Source organism: Arachis hypogaea, chromosome 12 (assembly GCF_003086295.3).
Source record: "Arachis hypogaea cultivar Tifrunner chromosome 12, arahy.Tifrunner.gnm2.J5K5, whole genome shotgun sequence".
Lineage (NCBI taxonomy): Eukaryota > Viridiplantae > Streptophyta > Magnoliopsida > Fabales > Fabaceae > Arachis > Arachis hypogaea.
In genome coordinates this window covers 109,238,113-109,264,284 of record NC_092047.1, presented here as the reverse complement: position 1 = coordinate 109,264,284, position 26,172 = coordinate 109,238,113, and the positions used below count along the sequence as shown (strand labels likewise).

General features: G+C 37.5%; 1 pseudogene; it reads left to right on the top strand.

The window, feature by feature from the left end:
• The first annotated feature begins 1,559 nt into the window (after positions 1 to 1,559).
• Positions 1,560 to 2,124, top strand: LOC112729404 (WRKY transcription factor 6-like; annotated as a pseudogene).
• Positions 2,125 to 26,172: the final 24,048 nt, after the last annotated feature.

Here is a 26,172-nt window from a genome sequence, read left to right as displayed (position 1 = left end):
GCTTATAAACTCGAATCCTTAGATGGTACTATTTTACCTAACTCTTCAAATATTTCTTCTTTAAAGTAATATTATAGCTAAAAAAGACAGGACAGGCTTGTACTCTTTTTCCTACTTACAAGATTTTTTTTTTCAAAAGGGTTTTGCTTGGAAAGGTTTTAACGAGGCAAGCCTACCTGCACCTTTATAAATAAAGGTCATATAATACACTATTTTGGTCAAATAAAGGCCGAACTATAACTATTATTTCATCTTTCAGATCTATATCATTCATTATCTTATCATTACCAAAATTTTTTATCCAGATCTATACGAAACTACTTACAGTCACTATTATTTACACATGCACAATAAAAAACAAATAACTATCAAATCACCAAACAAAGGTGAACAAACGAGTTACTCTCGTACAAACAAATTCAATTCCATCGAACCCCTTCCAGTAATGGGGAACAATTCATCAACGGCAAGCTCAAACACTTGCCCAGATCAGCTATCAAACAAAAATGAGATACTCTCGTTCTACCATCAAATCCCTAATAAACAGGGACATACATACCAATGGCAAATATCGCCTAAATCAAACTATCAATATACCAAATAAATCAGAAATTTGTTAGAGGCAAAACAATCTAAAACCATATCAATGTCATTCAAACAAACTCCAATTCACCAAAAGGAAACCATATAATCAAAATACTGGTTGAATGTTTTCAATACAGAGCTAAGTACACTACTGTCTATTACAAAAGCCAACAAAACTTGACAAACACCATAAGCTCAAAATCCAAATACAATTTACTTCAAATTTTCACCTTCCTCCTCTGCATCATCATCATCATCATCTACAACAGCACCCAATCGAACTACCTTTCCAGGCTCCATTTGTGAAAAATCTATGTCCGGAGCTACAAACTTTGCCTGTGTCACCGCACGCTCGAAACCCTCTACAAAAGCATCCAGAATCTTAACCTCTTTATTCTTCTCCATTTCCTTCATTTTTACTGTTATCTCAATCATTTGATCCCTCATATGCGATAGTTCGTCATCTCTTTTTTTAGCGCTTATATGTCATTATTATGCTGACTCTTCTCCAACTTCAAATCCTCTTCTTTTGCGGCCAACTTCATTCTCAGTTCCTTAATTACTATTTCTTTCAAGTCAAGTTCTTCCTTCAAACTAACTAATTCTCCACTCTTTTCCAAAAGCTTCTTATGCTGAACTTCTCAACTACGACTATTGCTAGCCTGACGAAAACCCAGAACCTACAACATACGCGTTATATCAAACATAGATTGGTTTTTTCAAAAACAAATAAATAAAAGGTTAAATTACACAATTAGTCCCTACACTTTCAGTGAAATTGAAAATTGGTCCCTATAGTTTAAAAGTTTGTAATTGGATCCCTGAAGAAAATTAAAATTTGTAATTAGGTCCTGAATAACGTTTACTGTAAAAAAAATACACATTTACCATAATGTCCACTTCTTCTTTTCCTTTTCTTCCATTATCCTTTCTTTTTCCCTCTTCCCCTCCCTTTTTCACTGGTAGCCATGGCCATGACATCAACCACCACAGCAGCTGCCACCATGTTACTATCAGGTTCCAAGTCAAGTGCAGATGGAATCATGAACCCAAACCTCCTAGTAATAAGAGCTATTTTTCCATCGGGCTCTACTTCTTCTACTTCTTGAAGCATGGCAACATTCTCAGGATCGGCACCATTTCCAACTGTCACATTGGACCTCACACAAAACTCATCATCATCAAATAATACTAATAATACTTTCACTCTTCCAATCAGGCATCATCATCCTCTTAATGTTGTTCCTTTGTTCCAGTTACCCAATTTTCAAGGTCACCCGCAAAACTTTGAGACTCAAACCCTACATAATCAATCAAAATTCTTCGGTCTTCAATTGTGTCAACAAATTGCTGCCTCTTCCCAATCAGGAATCCAATCAACCACAGCAACAGTCACCATCCCTGGCTGATTCTGTCACTGCAGCCATCACTACCGATCCTAACTTCATCATCGGAGGTAACAACAACAACAACAATAACAACAACAACAACAACAACAACAACAACAACAATAATAATAATAAACCAAACAGCACTTGAGATGGTAACAACAACAACAACGGCAGCCATCTCCTCCATAATCGGCACGATGATGACGAAGATCCCGTCACTGCTGAAGATGCTGTGAGCAGTCGAGAGTTATTGCATTTAGGGTTGGAGGCGGAGGAGAGTTGAGGAGCAATGTGTTCCTTCAATTCATGACGCTCTTTTCTCTTTTTTTCTCTATTTTGGAAAGTGGAGAAGTGATAGTGAGAGGGCTGGGGAGGGAGTAGGGTGGGTTAGGGATTTTTTTTGTCATTTTTAAATAGTTAAATTATAGTGTTGGTCCCTATACTTTTACTAAAACTGTAAATTAGTCCTTACTGCTAAACACGTGCAACTCACGTGTTTAAAATAGTAAATATGCTGAGGAATATTCCGTTAAATCAAACGGTGTTTGAACGGTAGAGACCCAATTACAAATTTTAATTTTCTTCAGGGATCCAATTACAAACTTTTAAACTATAGGGACCAATTTACAATTTCACTAAAAGTATAGGGACTAACTATGTAATTTAACCTAAATAAAATCAATTTTTATACTTGCAAATACTATTCAACAACAACATCCCTAGACTCTTCAATAAGAGCTTGGTCAGAGAAAGATTGCAGAACCTCATCAGCTACTACCATGAAAGGAAATTTTCTATCCCATATCGAAGAACCATCACCTCCTTCGGCAAACCCATGAAGTTTCTCTTGCTTCGTAACAAAAGCCGAAAGCTCCTCCAATGCAATCTCTCTGTCCTTCTCAGCAATCTCATCTCCTAGGTTAATCACATCCACCTTCCTTTTCTTAAAAAAAGATTTTTTTTCATTGGAGCTGGTTGATTCACCTCCCCCTCACCGGCAACTTTTTCTGGATTTGAACATGAATCCTCCTTATCTAAATTCTTCATCTTCAGCCGAGCCCTCAAGCTCGTTGCCGATACGCCAGGATATTTGCCACTAGAAATAAAAATCAAATAGTGTCAAACAAAGAGCTAAAACAACAATCCACTAAAAAGGAGCAACTCAACATGCTCTCATCAAGGTAATTCACAACCGATGTCTTATCTTCCTGCCAAGGAAGTAACTCAAAAATAGAGATCAAATCTCCTCTATCAACAAACTCAACAAGATAGCCTATTATACACTCGTTCCAAGGAGTAATCTATTCCGGACCGAGTATATGTTGCGGTTGTGAACACCAATACATCAGAAAATTTTCTCCTAAATACCCGTCTAAATAAAAGGAAAAATCCTCGCCTACAGATTTCACTTTCAAAAATATTTTTGTAAAATTCTTAAAGGAAGACTTATAGAGTTTGAAAATCGAAAATCTTGGGAACTATTCAAATTCACCCAGACCCCTTTCCAAACCCCTTTAGCTTGAAACAAAGAGAAAAACAGTTCAAGAGACGGTTTTATTTCCAAAAATTCTATCAAAATCTCAAAACATCTCAAAAATTCCCAACCATTCGGATGGAGCTGAGATGGGATATAGTTAACTGTTTCAAAACATTACATTCAAAAGCTGTAAATGACAATTTCACATGCATCTTCTCAAGAACGCAACTATATATATAAAAATACTCAAAGTCCTTTTTTCTATGAAACACTTGCTCAGCCCTTATGTATGGCAGTAATTCTACCCAAAACCCAGACCTCACTATCTTTGACACATCTATTTCATTCACACTCCCGTTATCAGTAAATAACGACCCACGGATCTTAATATCCTCATTAACCCAATTATATGAACCATCATCTTCAACTTTCAGAACATTTTTTTCCTTTTACTCACTCATTGTTACCCAAAGAGACAAATTTAGAAAGTAAATGAAAAGTGAACTAACCTCTTTTACTCAACCTTTGATCTAAAAAAAACCGCATTTCAATAAACCTAAACTAGCTTTAATTAAGACTTCCAGAATTCCAAAATACTTTAAAGATTTAATAAAACCTTTTTCACTTACAAATAAATCACAGCCGTTGTTTCCAAAACAACCAACGGTAATAAGAGTCCATTGCAAACTGCAAACAGCTTTTAATGATAAGATGATGAGCGGATAATTTATACGCTTTTTGGCATTGATTTTACATAGTTTTTAGTATGATTTAGTTAGTTTTTACTATGTTTTTATTAGTTTTTATGCAAAATTCATATTTCTGGACTTTACTATGAGTTTGTGTATTTTTCTGTGATTTCAGGTATTTTCTGGCTGAAATTGAGGGACCTGAGCAAAATCTGATTCACAGGCTGAAAAAAGACTGCAGATGCTGTTGGATTCTGACCTCCCTGCACTCGAAATAAATTTTCTGGAGCTACAGAAGTCCAAATGGCGCGCTCTCAATTGCGTTGGAAACTAGACATCCAGGAATTTCCACAATATATAATAGTCCATACTTTGCCCGAGTTTAGATGACGCAAACTGGCATTCAACGCCAGTTCTCTGCCCTATTCTGGTGTTAAACGCCAGAAACAGGTTACAAGTTGGAGTTAAACGCCCAAAACATGTTACAACCTGGTGTTTAACTCCAGAAACAGCCTAGGCACGTGTAAAGCTCAAGTCTCAGCCCCAGCACACACCAAGTGGGCCCCGGAAGTGGATTTCTGCACTATCTATCATAGTTTACTCATTTTCTGTAAACCTAGGTTATTAGTTTAGTATTTAAACAACTTTTAGAGATTTATTTTGTATCTCATGACATTTTCACATTTTACGTTGTATCTTTACGGCATGAGTCTCTAAACTCCATGATTGGGGGTGAGGAGCTCTGCTGTGTCTCGATGAATTAATGCAATTACTTCTGTTTTCTATTCAATCACGCTTGTTTCTATGCTAAGATACTCGCTTGTACTTAACCGTGATGAATGTGATGATCCGTGACACTCATCATCATTCTCAACCTATGAACGCGTGCCTGACAACCACTTCCGTTCTACCTTAGATTGAGTGTGTATCTCTTAGCCTCTTGGTTCATGATCAGAGTCTTCGTGGTATAGGCTAGGATTATTGGCGGCCATTCCTGAGATCCGAAAAGTCTAAACCTTGTCTGTGGTATTCCGAGCAGGATCTGAGAGGGGATGACTGTGATGAGCTTCAAACTCACGAGTGCTGGGCGTAGTGACAGACGCAAAAAGGATCAATGGATCCTATTCCAACATGAGTGAGAACCGACAGATGATTAGCCGTGCGGTGACAGCGCATTTGGACCATTATCACTGAGAGGACGGATGGTAGCCATTGACAACGGTGATCCACCAATATACAGCTTGCCATGGAAGGAGACCTGCGTGTGTGAAGAAGGAGACAGTAGGAAAGCAGAGATTCAGAAGACAGAGCATCTCCAAAACCTCAATCTGTTCTCCATTACTGCATAATAAGTACTATTTAATTTATGCTTTTTACTCTTCATAAATATAATCACTCTTATCATTGATCTCCTGACTAAGAATTAAAAAATAACCATAGCTTGCTTCAAGCCGACAATCTCCGTGGGATCGACCCTTACTCACGTAAGGTATTACTTGGATAACTGACGGTTTATTTTGTTGCTTAGATTAGGAAAAATTTATCTTTTTAGTTTAGAGTCACTAAAATTGCGTCTTCTATTATTGTTTTTGGTTGAAATTTTTTTTAATCCTTATTTTCTCTTTTTAAATTTTTCAAAAATTTTTATAAACTAATAAGTGAGTTTTTCTGTTTGAGTTTAGTTTCATATTTTAAGTTTGGTGTCAATTGCATGTTTTTATTTTCTTTTAAATTTTCTAATTTGTGTTCATTGTTCTTTCTTGATCTTCAAGTTGTTCTTACTATTTTTCTTGTTTGATCTTTAGTTTTTCCTGATTCTGTGTATTTTCTTGTTTTTCTTTTGCATTTTCAAATTATCAGTATTTAAAAAAATGTATATACATTAAATACCTTTTTTTAAAAACGCGTTAAATTTATAGCTCAGTTGGCTAGAGCGTTGTGCTTATGTTCATGGTAATTGGGTATCTTCCTTTTAAAACTTTTCAAAAATAATTTTTCTTTGATTAAATCTCGTGTCAAACTTTTAAGTTTGGTGTTCTCTTGTTATTTTTTTTATTTTCGAAAGTTTATTTTTAGTTTTCTAAAAATTTTAAGTTTGGTGTTCTTTTTTTATGTTCTTGAGTCCTTTGAGTCTTTGAATTTTTGTTCTTCGTGTTCTTGTGAATCTTCAAGGTGTTCTTGAGTCTTGCTTGTGTTTTGATCTTAAAATTTTTATGTTTGGTGTTCCTTGGTGTTTTTCCTCCAAATTTTCAAAAATAAGGAGCATTAGATCTAAAAAATTTTAAGTTTTGTGTCTTTTTATTGTTTTTCTCTTTTCTCATTAAATTCAAAAATATCTTTTCTCTTTAATTTAAATTAAATTTTCAAAAATTACTTTTAAAAATTCAGATTTTTATTTTAAAAATCAAATCTTTTCAAAATTCAAAATCTTTTTCAAAAATCATATCCAAAGTTTTTCAGATCTTCTCAATTAAGCAATTATTTTCACTTTCAAATTTATTTTTTCTCTAAGTTTTTGAAATTTACATTTTAAATTCTAATTATTTTATTTTATTTTATCTTATTATTTTTATTTATCTTAATAATTTGGTTTATTCTACTTCAATAAAATAAAAACAAAAATTTATTTTCTTTGCAATTCATATCAATTCCATTTTATCCATCATGGATTTAAGTGGAAATGAACAGTCCAGAAGGACTCTAGGGTCATATGCTAATCCCACTACTGTTGCATATGGGAGTAGTATCTGTATACCTCCATCAAAGTAGGCAATTTTGAGCTGAATCCTCAGCTCATTGTCATGGTGCAGCAAAACTGCCAGTATTTCGGTCTTCTACAGGAAGAACCTACTAAGTTTCTGGCACAATTCTTGCAAATTGCTGACACAGTACATGACAAGAAGGTAGATCAGGATGTATACAGACTGTTACTATTTCCGTTTGCTGTAAAAGATCAAGCTAAAAGGTGGTTAAATAACCAACCCACAGCAAGCATAAGAACATGGAAACAGTTATCAGACAAATTCCTGAATCAATATTTCCCTCCAAAAAGGATGACACAACTAAGGCTGGACATCCAAGGCTTTAAACAAGAGGATAATGAATCCCTTTATAATGTCTGGGAGAGGTACATAGGGATGCTAAGGAAATGTCCCTCTGAAATGTTTTCAGAGTGGGTGCAATTAGACATCTTCTACTATGGGCTTACAGAAAGAGTTCAGATATCTCTTGACCACTCAGCTGGTGGATCTATACACATGAGAAAAACTATTGAAGAGGCTCAAGAGCTTATTGATATAGTTGCTAGAAATCAGCATCTGTACATAAGTAGTGGGTCCTCCATAAAAGAAGAAGCCAAAGCAGTATCTACTGAACTTAGTCCTCCAGAACAAGTTGCTGAACTCAATCAACAATTGTGTTTTCTAACAAAATAGCTATCAGAATTCAAGGAGATGCTACAAGACACTAAAAATGCTAATAAAAATATGGAAGCACAATTGAATCAGACAAAACAGCAGTTATCAAAGCAGATAACAGAAGAGTGCCAGGCAGTTCAATTAAGAAGTGGGAAAACATTAAACACCTCACTTCAGAGCAGTAGAAAGCCAAGAAAAGAACAACTGACAGAGGATGAGCAAAATATTATCCAAAATCCCTCTGAGGACAGTAAGAGACCAGAGAGGAACAACTTTGGCATTCAAACGCCAGAAAAGGATGCAAGGTTGGCGTTAAATGCCCAACCCACGCGCAGTTCTAGCGTTCAAACGCCAGAAACAGGCAAGGAGCTGGCATCAAACGCCCAATAGAAGCTCAGTTCTGGCGTTCAAACGCCAGAAATAGGTAAGAAGTTGGCGTCCAACGTCAATCAAGCTTCTAACCCTGACATTTAAACGCCAGTGAGGGATCAGACATACACAAGTGCTGATAGCAACCCCTCTAAAAAGGCTTCTCCAACTACCTCTGTAGGAAATAAACCTGCAGCAACTAAGGTTGAGGAATACAAAGCCAAGATGTCTTATCCTCAAAAACTCCGCCAAGAGGAGCAGGATAAGCAATTTTCCCGCTTTGCAGACTATCTTAGGACTCTTGAAATAAAGATTCCGTTTGTAGAGGCACTTGAGCAAATACCCTCTTATGCCAAGTTCATGAAAGAGATCTTGAGTCATAAGAAGGATTGGAGAGAAACTGAAAGAGTTCTCCTCACTGAAGAATGCAGTGCAGTCATTCTGAAAAGATTCTCAGAAAAGCTTAAAGATCCCGGGAGCTTTATGATACCATGCATATTAGAGGATAATTGCACCAAGACAGCTTTATGTGATCTTGGGGCAAGCATCAACCTAATACCTGCATCCACTATCAGAAAGCTTAGTTTAACTGAAGAAGTCAAACCAACCCGGATATGTCTCCAACTTGCTGATGGCTCCATTAAATACCCATCAGGCGTGATTCAAGAGATGATTGTCAGGGTTGGGCCATTCGCCTTTCTCACTGACTTTGTAGTGCTGGAAATGGAGGAGCACAAGAGTGATACTCTCATTCTAGGAGGACCTTTCCTAGCAACTGGACGAACTCTCATTGATGTCCAAAAGGGGAAAGTAACCATGAGAGTCAATGAGGATGAGTTTAAGTTGAATGCTGTCAAAGCCATGCAGCATCCAGATACACCAAAAGACTGCATGAAAGTTGATCTTATTGACTCCTTGGTAGAGGAGATCAACATGGCTGAGAGTCTCAAATCAGAGCTGGAAGACATCTTTAAAGATGTTCAGCCTGATCTGGAGGATTCAGAGGAATTGAAAGAGCCTCTGAAACTTCCTCAGGAAGAGGAAAAACCTCCTAAACCCAAGCTCAAACCATTACCACCATCCCTGAAATATGCATTTCTGGGAGAAGGTGACACTTTTTCGGTGATCATAAGCTCTGCTTTAAATCCCCTAGAAGAGGAAGCGCTACTTCAAGTGCTAAGGACACACAAGACAGCTTTTGGGTGGTCCATAAGTGATCTTAAGGGCATCAGCCCAACAAGATGCATGCACAAGATCCTATTAGAGGACAATGCTAAGCCAGTGGTTCAACCACAGAGGCGGCTAAATCCAGCCATGAAGGAAGTGGTGCAGAAAGAGGTCACCAAGTTACTGGAGGCTGGGATTATTTATCTTATTTCTGATAGCCCCTGGGTGAGCCCTGTCCAAGTTGTCCCCAAAAAGGGAGACATGACAGTGGTTCATAATGAAAAAAATGAACTGGTTCCTACAAGAACAGTTATAGGGTGGCGCATGTGTATTGATTACAGAAGGCTCAATACAGTCACAAGAAAGGATCATTTTCCTTTACCATTCATAGACCAGATGCTAGAAAGACTAGCAGGTCATAATTATTACTGCTTTTTGGATGGCTATTCAGGCTACAACCAAATTGCAGTAGATCCCCAGGATCAAGAGAAAACAGCATTCACATGTCCATCTGGAGTATTTGCCTACATAAGGATGCCATTTGGGCTGTGTAATGCACCTACAACCTTTCAGAGATGCATGCTCTCTATTTTCTCTTATATGGTGGAAAAATTCCTGGAAGTCTTCATGGATGACTTCTCAGTATATGGAGACTCATTCATCTCCTGTCTTGATCACCTGACACTGGTTCTGAAAAGATGCCAAGAGACTAACCTGGTTTTAAACTGGGAAAAATATCACTTTATGGTGATTGAAGGGATTGTCCTTGGGCACAAGATTTCGAACAAGGGAATAGAGGTGGATCAATCTAAGGTAGAGGTAATTGAAAAATTACCACCACCTGCCAATGTTAAGGCAATCATAGCTTTCTGGGGCATGCAGGATTCTATAGAAGGTTTATAAAGGATTTTTCAAAAATTGCAAAACTTCTGAGCAACCTGCTAGCTGCTGACACACCATTTGTGTTTGACACAGAGTGTCTGCAGGCGTTTGAAACTCTAAAAGCTAAGCTGGTCACAGCACCAGTTATTCTTTCACCAGACTGGACATTACCTTTCGAATTAATGTGTGATGCCAGTGACCATGCCATTGGTGCAGTATTGGGGCAGAGGCATGACAAGCTTCTGCATGTCATTTATTATGCTAGCCGTGTTTTAAATGATGCCCAGAAAAATTACACAACCACAGAAAAAGAATTACTTGCAGTGGTTTATGCCATTGACAAGTTTAGATCATACTTAGTAGGATGAAAAGTGATTGTGTACACTGACCATGCTGCTCTTAAATATCTACTTACAAAATAGGATTCAAAACCCAGGCTCATAAGATGGGTGTTGCTTCTGCAAGAGTTTGATATAGAAATAAGAGACAGAAAAGGGATAGAAAACCAAGTGGCTAATCATCTGTCCTGGATAGAATCAGTAGAAGGGGCATCCTTTCCCTCTATTGAAATCTGTGAAACCTTTCCGGATGAGCATTTGTTCGCCATTCAGGAAACACCATGGTTTGCAAACATTGCAAACTATAAAGTTGCAAGGTTCATACCCAAGGAGTACAGCAGGCAACAGAAGAAAAAATTAATTACTGATACAAAGTACTACTTGTGGGATGAACCCTATCTCTTTAAGAGATGTACAGATGGAATAATTCGAAGGTGTATGCCTAGAGAAGAAGCACAGAAGATCTTATGGCATTACCATGGGTCACAATATGGAGGCCATTTCGGAGGTGAGCGAACAGCCACCAAGGTCCTCCAATGTGGCTTCTACTGGCCTACCCTCTATAGAGATTCCCGAGAGTTTGTATGTAACTGTGACAGCTGCCAAAGAGCTGGTAATCTGCCTCATGGTTACGCCATGCCTCAACAAGGAATCTTGGAGATTGAGTTGTTTGATGTATGGGGTATTGACTTCATGGGGCCTTTCCCACCATCATACTCAAACACTTATATTCTGGTGGCAGTCGACTATGTATCCAAATGGGTAGAGGCCATTGCCACACCCACTAATGATACTAAGGCAGTGCTGAAATTCCTCCAGAAACATATCTTCAGCAGGTTTGGTGTCCCTAGAGCACTAATTAGTGATGGGGGCACCCACTTCTGCAACAAACAGTTGCTATGGTCCGGTATAGAATTAGTCACAAGGTGGCAACTCTATATCATCCACAGACAAACGGGCAAGCTGAAGTCTCTAATAGAGAACTAAAAAGAATCCTGAAATGGACTGTAAGTACCCGTAGACAGGATTGGGCGATAAGCTTGGATGATGCTCTGTGGGCTTACAAAACAGCATTCAAGACTCCTATAGGGACCTTTCCATACCAGTTTGTGTATGGTAAGGCCTGCCATCTGCCCGTGGAACTGGAGCACAAGGCCTACTGGGCAACCAGATTCCTAAACTTTAATGCCAAGTTAGCTGGAGAAAAAAGATTGCTCCAGCTGAATGAGCTAGAGGAATTCAGACTCACTGCTTTCGAAAATGCCAAGCTTTACAAAGAGAAAGCAAAGGGGTGGCATGACAGAAAGCTGTCATCTAGAGTCTTTGAACCAAGACAGAAGGTTCTAATATTTAACTCTAGGCTCGGGCTATTCCCCGGGAAACTGAAATCCCGGTGGAGGAGACCATATGTGATTACAAGTGTGTCACCATATGGCTATATGGAGCTTCAAGACATTGATTCTAATAAGAAGTTCATTGTTAATGGACAGAGAATCAAGCATTATCTTGAAGGCAATGTTGAGTAAGAGTACTCAAGGCTGAGGCTAGAATAAAAGCTCAGCAAGGTCCAGCTAAAGACAATAAAGAAGCGCTTGCTGGGAGGCAACCAAGCCATTAGCAAAGCTTTTTATTTATTTATTTATTTATTTTTTTTATTATACAAGTTTAATATAAATAATCTTCAAGGTAAAGAATCAATTGCATAAGTTCACAGGGTTACAGAAGAATTCAGAATACAAAACAGGGAGAAGGAGCTCACTAGCAAGAAAACACCAGTAAGAGGTATATTTGGGCGTTAAACGCCCAAAAGAAGCATCTACTGGGCGTGAACGCCAGTAATGATACCTTTCTGGGTGTTTAACGCCATACCTGCAGCATCCTGGGTGTTCAGAAAAATGCCCAGTGACGAAAGATTTCTGGCGTTTAACGCCAGCCAAAAGCAACAGTTGGGCGTTAAACGCCCAAAAGAGGCTACAGATGGGCGTTAAACGCCCAAAACAAGCAGCAGTTGGGCGTTTAACGCCAGGATTGTGGAGGGGTGACAAACCCCATTTGTAGGGTTTATCTTGTATTGATTTTTGGGGATTTTATCACCTTTTACCCATATTTATTCAAGAAATAGCATGGTTTTGTATATTCTCCTTTAATTGTGCTTGAATGTGAAAACATGCTTTTTAGGACTCAAAACAGCTAAATTTAATTCACCTTGATTCTATTAGATGCCTTGATATGTTTGTTAAGTGATTTAAGGTTTAGGAGGCAAAGATTGGATCAAGGGAATGAAGAAAGAAAGCATGAAAAGTTGGAGAACTCATGAAGAAATGAAAGAACCGGAAAGCTGTCAAGCCGACCTCTTTGCACTTAAACGACCATAACTTGAGCTACAGAGGTCCAAATGATGCGGTTTTAGTTGCGTTAGAAAGCTAACATCCGGGGCTTCGAAACGATATAAGATTTTCCATAGTTTCATTGCGCATAGGGGCGCGCACGCGCACGGTACGTGGACGCGCCGATGGTGGCACATGACCCACTTAATGCAACTCGTGGCCAGCGATTTTAGAAGCCTGGTGGGCCCAATCCAACTCATTTCTGATGCTATTTAAGCCAAGGATTGAAGGGGGAATGAGGGACTTTTTCATACTTTTCATACTTTAGAAGTTAGTTACCATTAGTTTAGTTTTAGCTTAGTTTAGTAGTGAGAGTTAGTTTCTAGAGAGAGAAGCTCTCACTTCTCTCTAGAATTAGGATTAGGTTTAGTTCAATAATCTTAGATCTAGATTTCAATTCATGCTTTCATCTCCTTCTATCTCTCAATTCTTTGTTGCTACATTCATCTTCTTCTATTCTTTAGTTGTAATTTCCTTTATGTTGTTCTTATGTTTTGTTGTAGATCTACTTTTGCTCCTTCTATTTTCTTTCAATTCAATTAGAGGTAATTCATAATAATTGTGTTCCTTTTGATTGTTGTTGTTAATTCATTGCCATAATTGTTGTTAGATTCTATTTTTGTTATCAATTTACTTTGCTTTTCTTTTATGCCTTCCAAGTGTTTGATGAAATGCTTGGTTGGATTTTAGTATAGATTTTTGTTCCTCTTGGCTATGGTAGAGTAATTAGTGACGCTTGAGTTATCTAATGTCTTTGTTGATTGATAATTAGAAGTTGCTAATTGATTTAGATACCACTAAAGCTAGTCTTTCCCTTGGGAGTTGGCTAGGACTTGTGGAATCAAGTTGATTCATCCACTTGACTTTCCTCCATTATTAGAGGTTAAATAAGTGGTAGCAATGGACAATTGTGGTCACAATCGAGGAGGATAACTAGGATAGGACTTCTAATTCTCACAACCTTGCCAAGTGCTTTTTAGTTGTTAGTTTATTTTCATTGTCATTTACATTTCATGTCTCTTATCCCAAAATCCCAAAATACAATCCATAACCAATAACAAGACACTTCATTGTAATTCCTAGGGAGAACGACCCGAGGTTTAAATACTTCAGTTTATAGAATTTAGGGGTTTGTTACTTGTGACAAACAAATTTTTGTATGAAAGGATTATTGTTGGTTTAGAAGCTATACTTTACAACGAGATTTCAATTGTGAAATTCTAAACCGTCAAAAATCCATTCGTCAAAATGGCGCCGTTGCCGGGGAGTTGCAATGATGTTATGTTATTGGTTATTGTATATATGTGAATATTGTGAATAGCTTGATTTTTGGATTGCTTGTTAGTTTTTGCTAGTTCTAGGACTTTGTTTCATTATTTCTTGTTAGCTTTTGCTTCCTATTTTTACTTTTCACTATGAATTCTCACTTTGGCTATGAGTGTGATTACAACTATGTTGTAGGTGATGGGAGCTACAATGAAGATGTGTATCAAGAATGGGATGACCAAAGGTGGGAGGAGCCATATGCATATGATCAATCCTCATGGCAACAACCTCCACCAATACACTATGAAGAAGAGCCATTCTTTGATGCATATCAATCTAATAGCTATGGTGAATCTCCTTGTGATTTTCAAGAACCACCACCATATGCCTATGAGTCATATCCTCAACATGAACCTCAACCACACTCACAAGCCTATTTTCAACAAACACCTCCATATGACCATGATCCTCACCCACCATACCAACCTTCTTTTGAACCATATGAGCCATACATGGAACCACAATTTCAAGATTACCACTCCCAAGAACCACCTCAATACACACCACCACCTTACCAAGAAGAACCACCTTCCTATAATGAACCCTTTCTCCAATATGATGAACCCTCCCATCCACCCCAACCTCTAATGGATGAAACCCTCGATGTTCTTCTTCAAGGACAAGAGGAGATGACAAGGGATGTGCAACAATTCATGACCGCCTTGGATGAGATGGTAAACCGGCTAGCATCCCAACTTTTGGACACTCAAGGAACTCCCATGGTCACATGTGGAGAACCAATTAAAGAGCATAGCATGAAGGAAAGATTGGAAACTCCGATGGAAAAGGAGGAATGCTACTTTGTGTTAGAACAATTGGAGAAGCCTATGATTATTGAAGAAAAGGAAGAAATGGTTGAAGACTTAGGAGATGCGGAACCTCCATGGGAACCTAGAGTTATAGAAAACTCCTCCAAGAAGATTGAAGTTGATGTTGAGGAGGAATGTGCACAACCTCCGAGGCATATCCCATATGAAGACTTGGAAGGAGTGAAGCAAGAATTGAGTTCCCTTGGCGATGAAGATCATGCATCCAATCTTCTTGGTGAAGAATCCTTTGAATTTGAAGAACCTTCTCCCAATGAATTTAAAAGTGATGTGGAGGTAGATTTCTCTCAACCTCCCATTTATGATTTGAGTGATGGGGAAGAGTTAGATGAAATTAATGAACAAAGGATTGGAAGTGAAGAAGCTTATGAAGAGGTGGAGATTAACAAGGAAGAACACAAGGGAGTAAAGCTTGCTAGCACATTGGAGATACCTCTCCCCAAGCCACCACCATCCATTCTTTCATTCAAGTGGGTAAATTCCTTATACTCAAGCTTTATTATTCCCCTTGAATATGGTTTGCTTGAGACGGATGGTCAACTTAGACATATTTGTGGCTTTAAAAGCAAAAAGGAAATGGCTAGTGGTTGGAAACATTATCCTAGGCTCATTATGGTTGCATGTTCAAAGCTTAATTGCAAGGTTTGGTGTAGAGCTAGATTGTTTGGGTCTAGGAGAATGTTTGGTCACTTTATTGAGAATCCTAAGGTCATGCCACCCAAATGGAACAATGATAATCAACTTGAAGATGGGTGTGGAAATAAGATATGGGATCCGGGAACACATGAGGATCAATTTTGGGAGCCCATGGTTTGTGAAGAACTCCATCAAGGCTTGAAGATATTAAAATTGAAGAATGGAGCTTATTGGAGATTCAAGCATTGGTGGATGTTCAAGGATAGCTTCAAGCACAAGCCACCTTGAGAGGAGCTCCCCATAAGTCCAACTTAAGGACAATAAACAAAAGTGCTAGGTGGGAGACAACCCACCATGGTAAAATCCTTTCATTTTCTCTTTTGTATATATTGGTAGAATTAGCTTAATTTCATGTTTTGTTTAGTTAGTTGAGTATGTTTGGTAGTTTAAGTATGTTAAATAAGGTTTTATGGTACTTTGGTAGCTGTTTGGAGGTTTGGAATGCTTGGATTGGTGCAAAAACATAGAAAAATTTTTTGAAAAACAGAGCACCATCCACGCGTACGCGTACATGGCGCGTACGCGCACTTTCAGCATTTTCGACCATCCACGCGCGCGCGCCATGCGTGCGTACGCGCGGATTGAGAAGTTCCAACCTCCATACATTTTCCAGAGAGTTGTGCCTGCGCCGCGCCAACGTTGTGCCTCTGGCACAAACCTATTTGCGCGCTCGCGCACATGACGCGTACGCGTCACTCTCGAAATAAGCCAACGACGCGCGCGCGCCATGTGTGCGTACGCGCGGATTTCTTTCTCCCATCCACTTTTCTTTTCTTCTCCTCTTTCCAATTCTTTCCTTCTCCTTTCTTCTTCCCTTCTCCTACCCCTCATCCAACACTTCCAAACACCATGAATAACCATTTATTTTAGTTAGTTAATTAGTTAGTTGGTTAGTTGATTAGCTAGTTTTAGTTTAGTTTTCATTTTATTTTCTCTCTTTTCATCATAAGCGTTGGAGTATTGACTTTGTTTACTATACATTGCTATATCCCTTATCGCCTAAATGCTATTTTAGCATGAATGTTTTTAGATAATCTTTGTTGGATTCTATGATTGAGGTTATATTTTGTTACTTGGTTTTGAGTTCTTCATGATTACCTTTTGAAAAAAAATACCAAGTGATGAGAATTGTCTTCGAGCTTATAACTCTTTTAAATTGCATGTTGTAGCTAGCCACCATGTGATTTGGATCCTTTTCCCTCGATTAGGCACCCTCTTGATGGATGATGTTGTGCATTTACCTTCATGCATTGTGTTCATGACTATATCCATCCATATGTTTGACTTGAATGCTTTCATGCTTCTCTAATGCTTGTCTTACCTTACAAGCTTACTTAAAGCATCTCAAGCACACTAGGATAAGTGAAGTGCATGCTTCTTTTGTGACATAGCTTTTATGCTAATGTGTATCCTAAACCACACAATTTAGAATTCACACACCTAATATTTCTTAATGTCACACTAATTCACTCACCTCATTCTAGTGATTTACCTCATTCCAACAATGTATGCTTCCTTGCTTTTATATCTTCTCATCTTATGGTGTTATATTTTTGTTTTTCATAACGAATGCACCACAAGCAACCATGGAAGCGGAAGAAAGAACACATAGCAATCCGGAGAGTCGCCGTACCCCCTTGCTCATCTTTGAGTGCACCGAGGACGGTGCAAACTTTTAAGTGTGGGGAGGTCGTCCGACCGGTCGGCGATTTTGGGTGACAAATTTCTAATCCCAACACTTTTGCATTTCATTTTAGGATTTTAGGATTTTTACTTGCATTTTCTTAATTTTGCATATGTATACACAATAAGCTTAGTCAAGATAATGAGAATTTTTCAAGATTTCTATCTATAGGGCATGTCAATTGATTTGAGTGAAAACTTTTCATAGAACTTGCTTGAATTATATATATTGTGGAACATGTTTTGAGCTAAGAACACAAGCTTGTGAGATTTGAGCCTAACGGTGTGGTTACATCTTATAACCACTTATTTTTCCTTCTTGTGTGCATTACTCTCTTCCTATGATTGTAATCCTTGATTTGTTTGATTTTTTATGTCCATTATTTTGTGTATTCATGCATTTATATGATTGAGGCCATCATTTCATTAGCTCACTTACCAAAATGGCCTTACCTTCTATCTTCCTTTGTTAGCCAAATTTGAGCCTACGCTTAACCCACTTATTCTTATTTTAGCACATTACAAGCCTTAAAGCGAAAAACAATAATTGTCCCTTAATTTGGATCTTTAATTAGCTTAGGCTAGTGTGTGTGAGTATCATTCAAGTGTGGGAACCTTGGGACATTGGGTGAATAAAAGGGTATTTTGTATTGTTATTGAAAATATTGGGAATTGGGTACATACTCATGTATTGATCAAATGTAAAACCTTATGCATTGATGCTCTTGTATATAGAAAAAAAAATGAGAAAAACAAAAGAAAAAGAAAAGAAAAATAATATGGAAAAGAAAAAAATAGAAAAAAAAAAGAAGAAAAAAATAATAAAAAGGGGACAAAATGCCCCAAGGCAAGGTCCAATAAAATCAATGCATAAGTGTTGTGAAATGGAAAAGAAAATGCATGAGTATGTGAAAAAGTGAAGAATGGGTAGCTAGATTAGAACTTAATTGTATAGGATGTCATAGGTTAGGTGGGAAGTTTAAGCTTATCAAAGATTCAAATTTCAAGCTCACTTGACCAAATATGCATCCTACCTTGACCCTAGCCCCATTACAACCAATGAAAAGACCTCATGATACTTGTATGCATGCATGAAATAAATGTTGATTGTTAGAAGAAAAACAAATCTTGGAAAGCATGATTAGGGAAGAATTGAGAGAATCGACCCTAAACACTTGAGCGAATAGAGTGCAAACACTACCGGTGAGGGTTTGATGCTCAATTACATGTTTTCACCTATGATCATCTCTTTTCATGCAAGTTTGTAAAAATATTTAATAACTCAATTCAATTGTGGATTAGACTTGCTAGTCCTTAGCCCTTGTGCATATATGTTTCTTGGGAATTGATTTATTTTGACCAAGCACTTGCATTCATGTAGATAATTGCATATAGTTTGGGTTGCATTTAGTTAGATTTCATTGAATAAATGTTGATACCCTTTGTTTCTCTCTTGGCTTAAGCATGAGGACATGCTTGGTTTAAGTGTGGGGAGGTTGACAAACCCCATTTGTAGGGTTTATCTTGTATTGATTTTTGGGGATTTTATCACCTTTTACCCATATTTATTCAAGAAATAGCATGGTTTTGTATATTCTCCTTTAATTGTGCTTGAATGTGAAAACATGCTTTTTAGGACTCAAAATAGCTAAATTTAATTCACCTTGATTCTATTAGATGCCTTGATATGTTTGTTAAGTGATTTAAGGTTTAGGAGGCAAAGATTGGATCAAGGGAATGAAGAAAGAAAGCATGAAAAGTTGGAGAACTCATGAAGAAATGAAAGAACCGGAAAGCTGTCAAGCCAACCTCTTTGCACTTAAACGACCATAACTTGAGCTACAGAGGTCCAAATGATGCGGTTCCAGTTGCGTTAGAAAGCTAACATCCGGGGCTTCGAAACGATATAAGATTTACCATATTTTCATTGCGCATAGGGGCGCGCACGCGCACGGTACGCGGATGCGCCGATGGTGGCACATGACCCACTTAATGCAACTCGTGGCCAGCGATTTTAGAAGCCTGGTGGGCCCAATCCAACTCATTTCTGATGCTATTTAAGCCAAGGATTGAAGGGAGAATGAGGGACTTTTTCATACTTTTCATACTTTAGAAGTTAGTTACCATTAGTTTAGTTTTAGCTTAGTTTAGTAGTGAGAGTTAGTTTCTAGAGAGAGAAGCTCTCACTTCTCTCTAGAATTAGGATTAGGTTTAGTTCAATAATCTTAGATCTAGATTTCAATTCATGCTTTCATCTCCTTCTATCTCTCAATTCTTTGTTGCTACATTCATCTTCTTCTATTCTTTAGTTGTAATTTCCTTTATGTTGTTCTTATGTTTTGTTGTAGATCTACTTTTGCTCCTTCTATTTTCTTTTAATTCAATTAGAGGTAATTCATAATAATTGTGTTCCTTTTGATTGTTGTTGTTAATTCATTGCCATAATTGTTGTTAGATTCTATTTTTGTTATCAATTTACTTTGCTTTTCTTTTATGCCTTCCAAGTGTTTGATGAAATGCTTGGTTGGATTTTAGTATAGATTTTTGTTCCTCTTGGCTATGGTAGAGTAATTAGTGACGCTTGAGTTATCTAATGTCTTTGTTGATTGATAATTAGAAGTTGCTAATTGATTTAGATACCACTAAAGCTAGTCTTTCCCTTGGGAGTTGGCTAGGACTTGTGGAATCAAGTTGATTCATCCACTTGACTTTCCTCCATTATTAGAGGTTAAATAAGTGGTAGCAATGGACAATTGTGGTCACAATCGAGGAGGATAACTAGGATAGGACTTCTAATTCTCACAACCTTGCCAAGTGCTTTTTAGTTGTTAGTTTATTTTCATTGTCATTTACATTTCATGTCTCTTATCCCAAAACCCCAAAATACAATCCATAACCAATAACAAGACACTTCATTGTAATTCCTAGGGAGAACGACCCGAGGTTTAAATACTTCGGTTTATAGAATTTAGGGGTTTGTTACTTGTGACAAACAAATTTTTGTATGAAAGGATTATTGTTGGTTTAGAAGCTATACTTTACAACGAGATTTCAATTGTGAAATTCTAAACCGTCAAAAATCCATTCGTCAAGGGGAGGAAGTTTTTGTTCCCAACTTGATTTTTTTTTTTCAAAATTTCATATCTCTATTCATTTTTCTTGCATAAACATGTTCCTATACCTTCATTTTTCAAACTTTTTTCCAAAAATTTTTAAACTATCTTAATCCTAAAATTAAATCTTTCTCAATTCTTCTTCAACCTCTTCTCCAATCTTTTTCAAAACAAATCTATCTTTTTCAAAAAAATTTTTTCAAACTCATCAATATCTTTTTCAAATATTCACAATATTTTTAGAACAAATCTATCTTTTTTTTAAATATCTTTCATATCTTTTCAATTTTAAATTACATCTTTTCCTATCTTACTTATCTTTTTCAAATCACATTCTTTATCATATCTTTTTAAAAGATTTTCGAAAACCCACCCCCTTCCCTTTAAATCCTCATTCGGCCTCCCCCTCTCTTCCACAATTCAAACTTGGCTCTCCCTCTATCCCTCTCCTTTCTTTTCTTTTGCTTGAAGACAAGCAAACCTCTAAGTTTGGTATGTTTATCCGTGATCACTAAGCCAATACCCACCAAGATCATGGCTCTTAAGGGAAAACAAACCAACTCAAGAGGCAAGAAAGAGAATATTCTAAAACCACTTTGGAATCAAGGGAAGTTCTTAACCAAAGAACATTCAGACCATTACTACAAAATAATGGGTCTAAGGTCAGTGATCCCGGAAGTTAAATTCGATCTGAAAGAAGACGAATATCCGGAGATCCAAGAGCAAATTCGAAACAGGAGCTGGGAAGTCCTAGCTAATCCTGAAACAAAGGTGGGAAGAAACATGGTTTAGAAATTCTACTCTAATCTGTGGCAAACAGACAGGCAGAGAATAGTTGAAACCGCATTCTATGACTATCAAACTCTGGTCAGAGGGAAGATTGTTCACACCCACCCTGACAAAATAAGGGAGATCTTCAAGCTGTCTCAATTGCAAGATGACCCAGACTCCTTTAATAGGAGAATGATGAGACTAAATCAGAGCTTGGACAAAATCCTAGAGGACATATGCCTCCCTGGAGTCAAATGGACAACCAACACAAAGGGTGTCCCAAACCAACTCAAGAGAGGATATCTCAAACCAGTCGCCAGAGGCTGGCTGGACTTTATTGGGCGCTCTATACTGCCCACTAGCAACCGCTCTGAAGTTACCATCAAAAGAACATTGATGATCCATTGCATTATGCTGGAAAAAGAAGTGGAAGTTCATCAGCTGATTTCTTGTGAGCTTTACAAAATTGCAAACAAGAACTTCAAAGATGCCAAATTGGCTTATCCAAGCTTGATCTCCCTGTTATGTAAAGATGCTGGAGTAAAGATGGGAGTAGATGAGTATATTTCAGTTGAGCAACCAATCACCAAAAATTCAATGGAAGGACAAGTGCAGGACGATCCCATCAAGAGGAGAGCACAGGAGTTCCTCCCGGAAATTCCTCAATTTGAATACTGGGGGTGCCTAGAAGCATCTATCACCAAGTTGCAAGAAGCTATGGATCAACTGAAGGAAGAACAGCAAAATCAAAATAGCATGCTCTGCAAACTGCTTAGGGAACAAGAAGAGCAAGGGCGTGAACTGAAAGAACTGAAGTGCTAGAAGCTATCTCTTGAAGGGCCAAGCACCTCACAGACTAAAGAGGCATCTACCTCCCAAAGCAAAGGTTGTTGAGTCCTAACTCTGTGATAACTTTTTATCTATTTTAAGAGTATATAAGTCTTAGAATTAGAGTCATTTGTCTTTATATCTTTAATTTCCTTTCTTTTATTACTAATTGTCTGCTTTTTATGCCTATTTTATATTATTTCTATTAAATAATGAATAAATATTAGAGTCTATGCCTTAAGGTTATGAATGTCCTATGAATCCATCACCTTTCTTAAATGAAAAATGTTTTAATTACAAAAGAACAAGAAGTACATGATTCCGAATTCATCCTTGAAACTAGTTTAATTATTTTGATGTGGTGACAATACTTTCTATTTTCTGAATGAGTGCTTGACCAGTGCATATATCTTTTGAAATTGTTGTTTATGAATGTTAAATATGTTGGCTCTTGAAAGAATGATGAAAAAGGAGACATGTTATTTGATAATCTGAAAAATCATAAAACTGATTCTTGAAGCAAGAAAAAGCAGTGAATACAAAAGCTTGCGAAAAAAAAAAAGAAAAAAAAGGCCAAAAAAAGAGAAAAAGAAAAAGAAAAAGAAAAAGAAAAAGCAAGCAGAAAAAGCCAAAAGCTCTTTAAACCAAAAGGCAAGAGAAAAAAGCCAATAACCCTTAAAACCAAAAGGCAAGGGTAAAAAGGATCCAAGGCTTTGAGCATCAATGGATAGGAGGGCCTAAAGGAATAAAATCCTGGCCTAAGCGGCTAAACCAAGTTGTCCCTAACCATGTGCTTGTGGCGTGAAAGTGTCAAGTAAAAACTTGAGACTGAGCGGTTAAAGTCGAGGTCCAAAGCAAAAAGAAGAGTGTGCTTAAGAACCCTGGACACCTCTGATTGGGGACTCTAGCAAAGCTGAGTCACAATCTAAAAAGGTTCACCCAGTTATGTGTCTGTAGCATTTATGTATCCGGTGGTGATATTGGAAAACAAAGTGCTTAGGGCCACGGCCAAGACTCATAAAGTAGCTGTGTTCAAGAATCAACATACTAAACTAGGAGAATCAATAACACTATCTGAATTCTAAGTTCCTATAGATGCCAATCATTCTGAACTTCAATGGATAAAGTAAGATGCCAAAACTATTCAAGAGGCAAAAAGCTACTAGTCCCGCTCATCTGATTGGAGCTAAGTTTCATTGATATTTTGGAACTTATAGTATATTCTCTTCTTTTTATCCTATTTGATTTTCAGTTGCTTGGGAACAAGCAACAATTTAAGTTTGGTGTTGTGATGAGCGGATAATTTATACGTTTTTTGGCATTGATTTTACATAGTTTTTAGTATGATTTAGTTAGTTTTTACTATATTTTTATTAGTTTTTATGCAAAATTCACATTTCTGGACTTTACTATGAGTTTGTGTATTTTTTTGTGATTTCAGGTATTTTCTGGCTGAAATTGAGGGACTTGAGCAAAATCTGATTCAGAGGCTGAAAAAGGACTGCAGATGCTGTTGGATTCTGACCTCCCTACACTCGAAATAGATTTTATGGAGCTACAGAAGTCCAAATGACGCGCTCTCAATTGCGTTGGAAAGTAGACATCCAGGGCTTTCTAGCAATATATAACAGTCCATACTTTTTCTGAGTTTAAACGATGTAAACTATCGTTCAACGTCAGTTCTCTGCCCTATTCTGGCGTTAAACGCCAGAAACAGGTTACAAGTTGGAGTTAAACGCCCAAAACAGGTTACAACCTAGCGTTTAACTCCAGAAACAGCCTAGGCACGTGTAAAGCTCAAGTCTCAGCCCCAGCACACACCAAGTGGGCCCCGGAAGTGGATTTCTGCACTATCTATCATAGTTTACTCATTTTCTGTAAACCTAGGTTATTAGTTTAGTATTTAAACAACTTTTAGAGATTTATTTTGTATCTCATGAACCCAAACCTCCTAGTAATAAGAGCTATTTTTCCATCGGGCTCTACTTCTTCTACTTCTTGAAGCATGGCAACACTCTCAGGTTCGGCACCATTCCCAACTATCACATTGGACCTCACACAAAACTCATCATCATCAAATAATACTAATAATACTTTCACTCTTCCAATCAGGCATCATCATCCTCTTAATGTTGTCCCTTTGTTCCAGTTACCCAATTTTTGAGGTCACCTGCAAAACTTTGAGACTCAAACCCTACATAATCAATCAAAATTCTTTGGTCTTCAATTGTGTCAACAAATTGCTGCCTCTTCCCAATCAGGAATCCAATCAACCACAGCAACAGTCGCCATCCCTAGCTGATTCTATCACTGCAGCCATCACCACCGATCCTAACTTCATCATCAGAGGTAACAACAACAACAACAACAACAACAACAACAACAACAACAACAACAACAACAACAATAATAATAATAATAATAAACCAAACAGCACTTGAGATGGTAACAACAACAACAACGGCAACCATCTCCTCCATAATCGGCACGATGATGACGAAGATCTCGTCACTGCTGAAGATGCTGTGAGCAGTCGAGAGTTATTGCATTTAGGGTTGGAGGCGGAGGAGAGTTGAGGAGCAATGTGTTCCTTCAATTCATGACGCTCTTTTCTCTTTTTTCTCTATTTTGGAAAGTGGAGAAGTGATAGTGAGAGGGCTGGGGAGGGAGTAGGGTGGGTTAGGGATTTTTTTTGTCATTTTTAAATAGTTAAATTATAGTGTTGGTCCCTATACTTTTACTAAAACTGTAAATTAGTCCTTACTGCTAAACACGTGCAACTCACGTGTTTAAAATAGTGAATATGCTGAGGAATATTCTGTTAAATCAAACGGTGTTTGAACGGTAGAGACCCAATTACAAATTTTAATTTTCTTCAGGGACCCAATTACAAACTTTTAAACTATAGGGACCAATTTACAATTTCACTAAAAGTATAGGGACTAACTATGTAATTTAACCTAAATAAAATCAATTTTTATACTTGCAAATACTATTCAACAACAACATCCCTAGACTCTTCAATAAGAGCTTGGTCAGAGAAAGACTGCAGAACCTCATCAGCTACTACCATGAAAGGAAATTTTCTATCCCATACCGAAGAACCATCACCTCCTTCGGCAAACCCATGAAGTTTCTCTTGCTTCGTAACAAAAGCCGAAAGCTCCTCCAATGCAATCTCTCTGTCCTTCTCAGCAATCTCATCTCCTAGGTTAATCACATCCACCTTCCTTTTCTTAAAAAAAGATTTTTTTTTCATTGGAGCTGGTTGATTCACCTCCCCCTCACCGGCAACTTTTTCTGGATTTGAACATGAATCCTCCTTATCTAAATTCTTCGTCTTCAGCCGAGCCCTCAAGCTCGTTGCCGATACGCCAGGATATTTGCCACTAGAAATAAAAACCAAATAGTGTCAAACAAAGAGCTAAAACAACAATCCACTAAAAAGGAGCAACTCAACACGCTCTCATCAAGGTAATTCACAACCGATGTCTTATCTTCCTGCCAAGGAAGCAACTCAAAAATAGAGATCAGATCTCCTCTATCAACAAACTCAACAAGATAGCCTATTATACACTCGTTCCAAGGAGTAATCTATTCCAGACCGAGTATATGTTGCGGTTGTGAACACCAATACATCGGAAAATTTTCTCCTAAATACTCATCTAAATAAAAGGAAAAATCCTCGTCTACAGATTTCACTTTCAAAAACATTTCTTTAAAATTCTTAAAGGAAGACTTATAGAGTTTGAAAATCAAAAATCTTGGGAACTATTCAAATTCACCCAAACCCCTTTCCAAACCCCTTTAGCTTGAAACAAAGAGAAAAACAGTTCAAGAGACGGTTTTATTTCCAAAAATTCTATCAAAATCACAAAACATCTCAAAAATTTCCAACCATTCGGATGGAGTTGAGATGGGACATAGTTAAGCTGTTTCAAAACATCACATTCAAAAGCTGTAAATGACAATTTCACACGCATCTTCTCAAGAACGCAACTATAAATATAAAAATACTCAAAGTCCTTTTTCTATGAAACACTTGCTCGGCCCTTATGTATGGCAGTAATTCTACCCAAAACCCAGACCTCACTATCTTTGACATATCTATTTCATTCACACTCCCGTTATCAGTAAATAACGACCCACGGATCTTAATATCCTCATTAACCCAATTATATGAACCATCATCTTCAACTTTCGGAACATTTTTTCCTTTTTCTCACT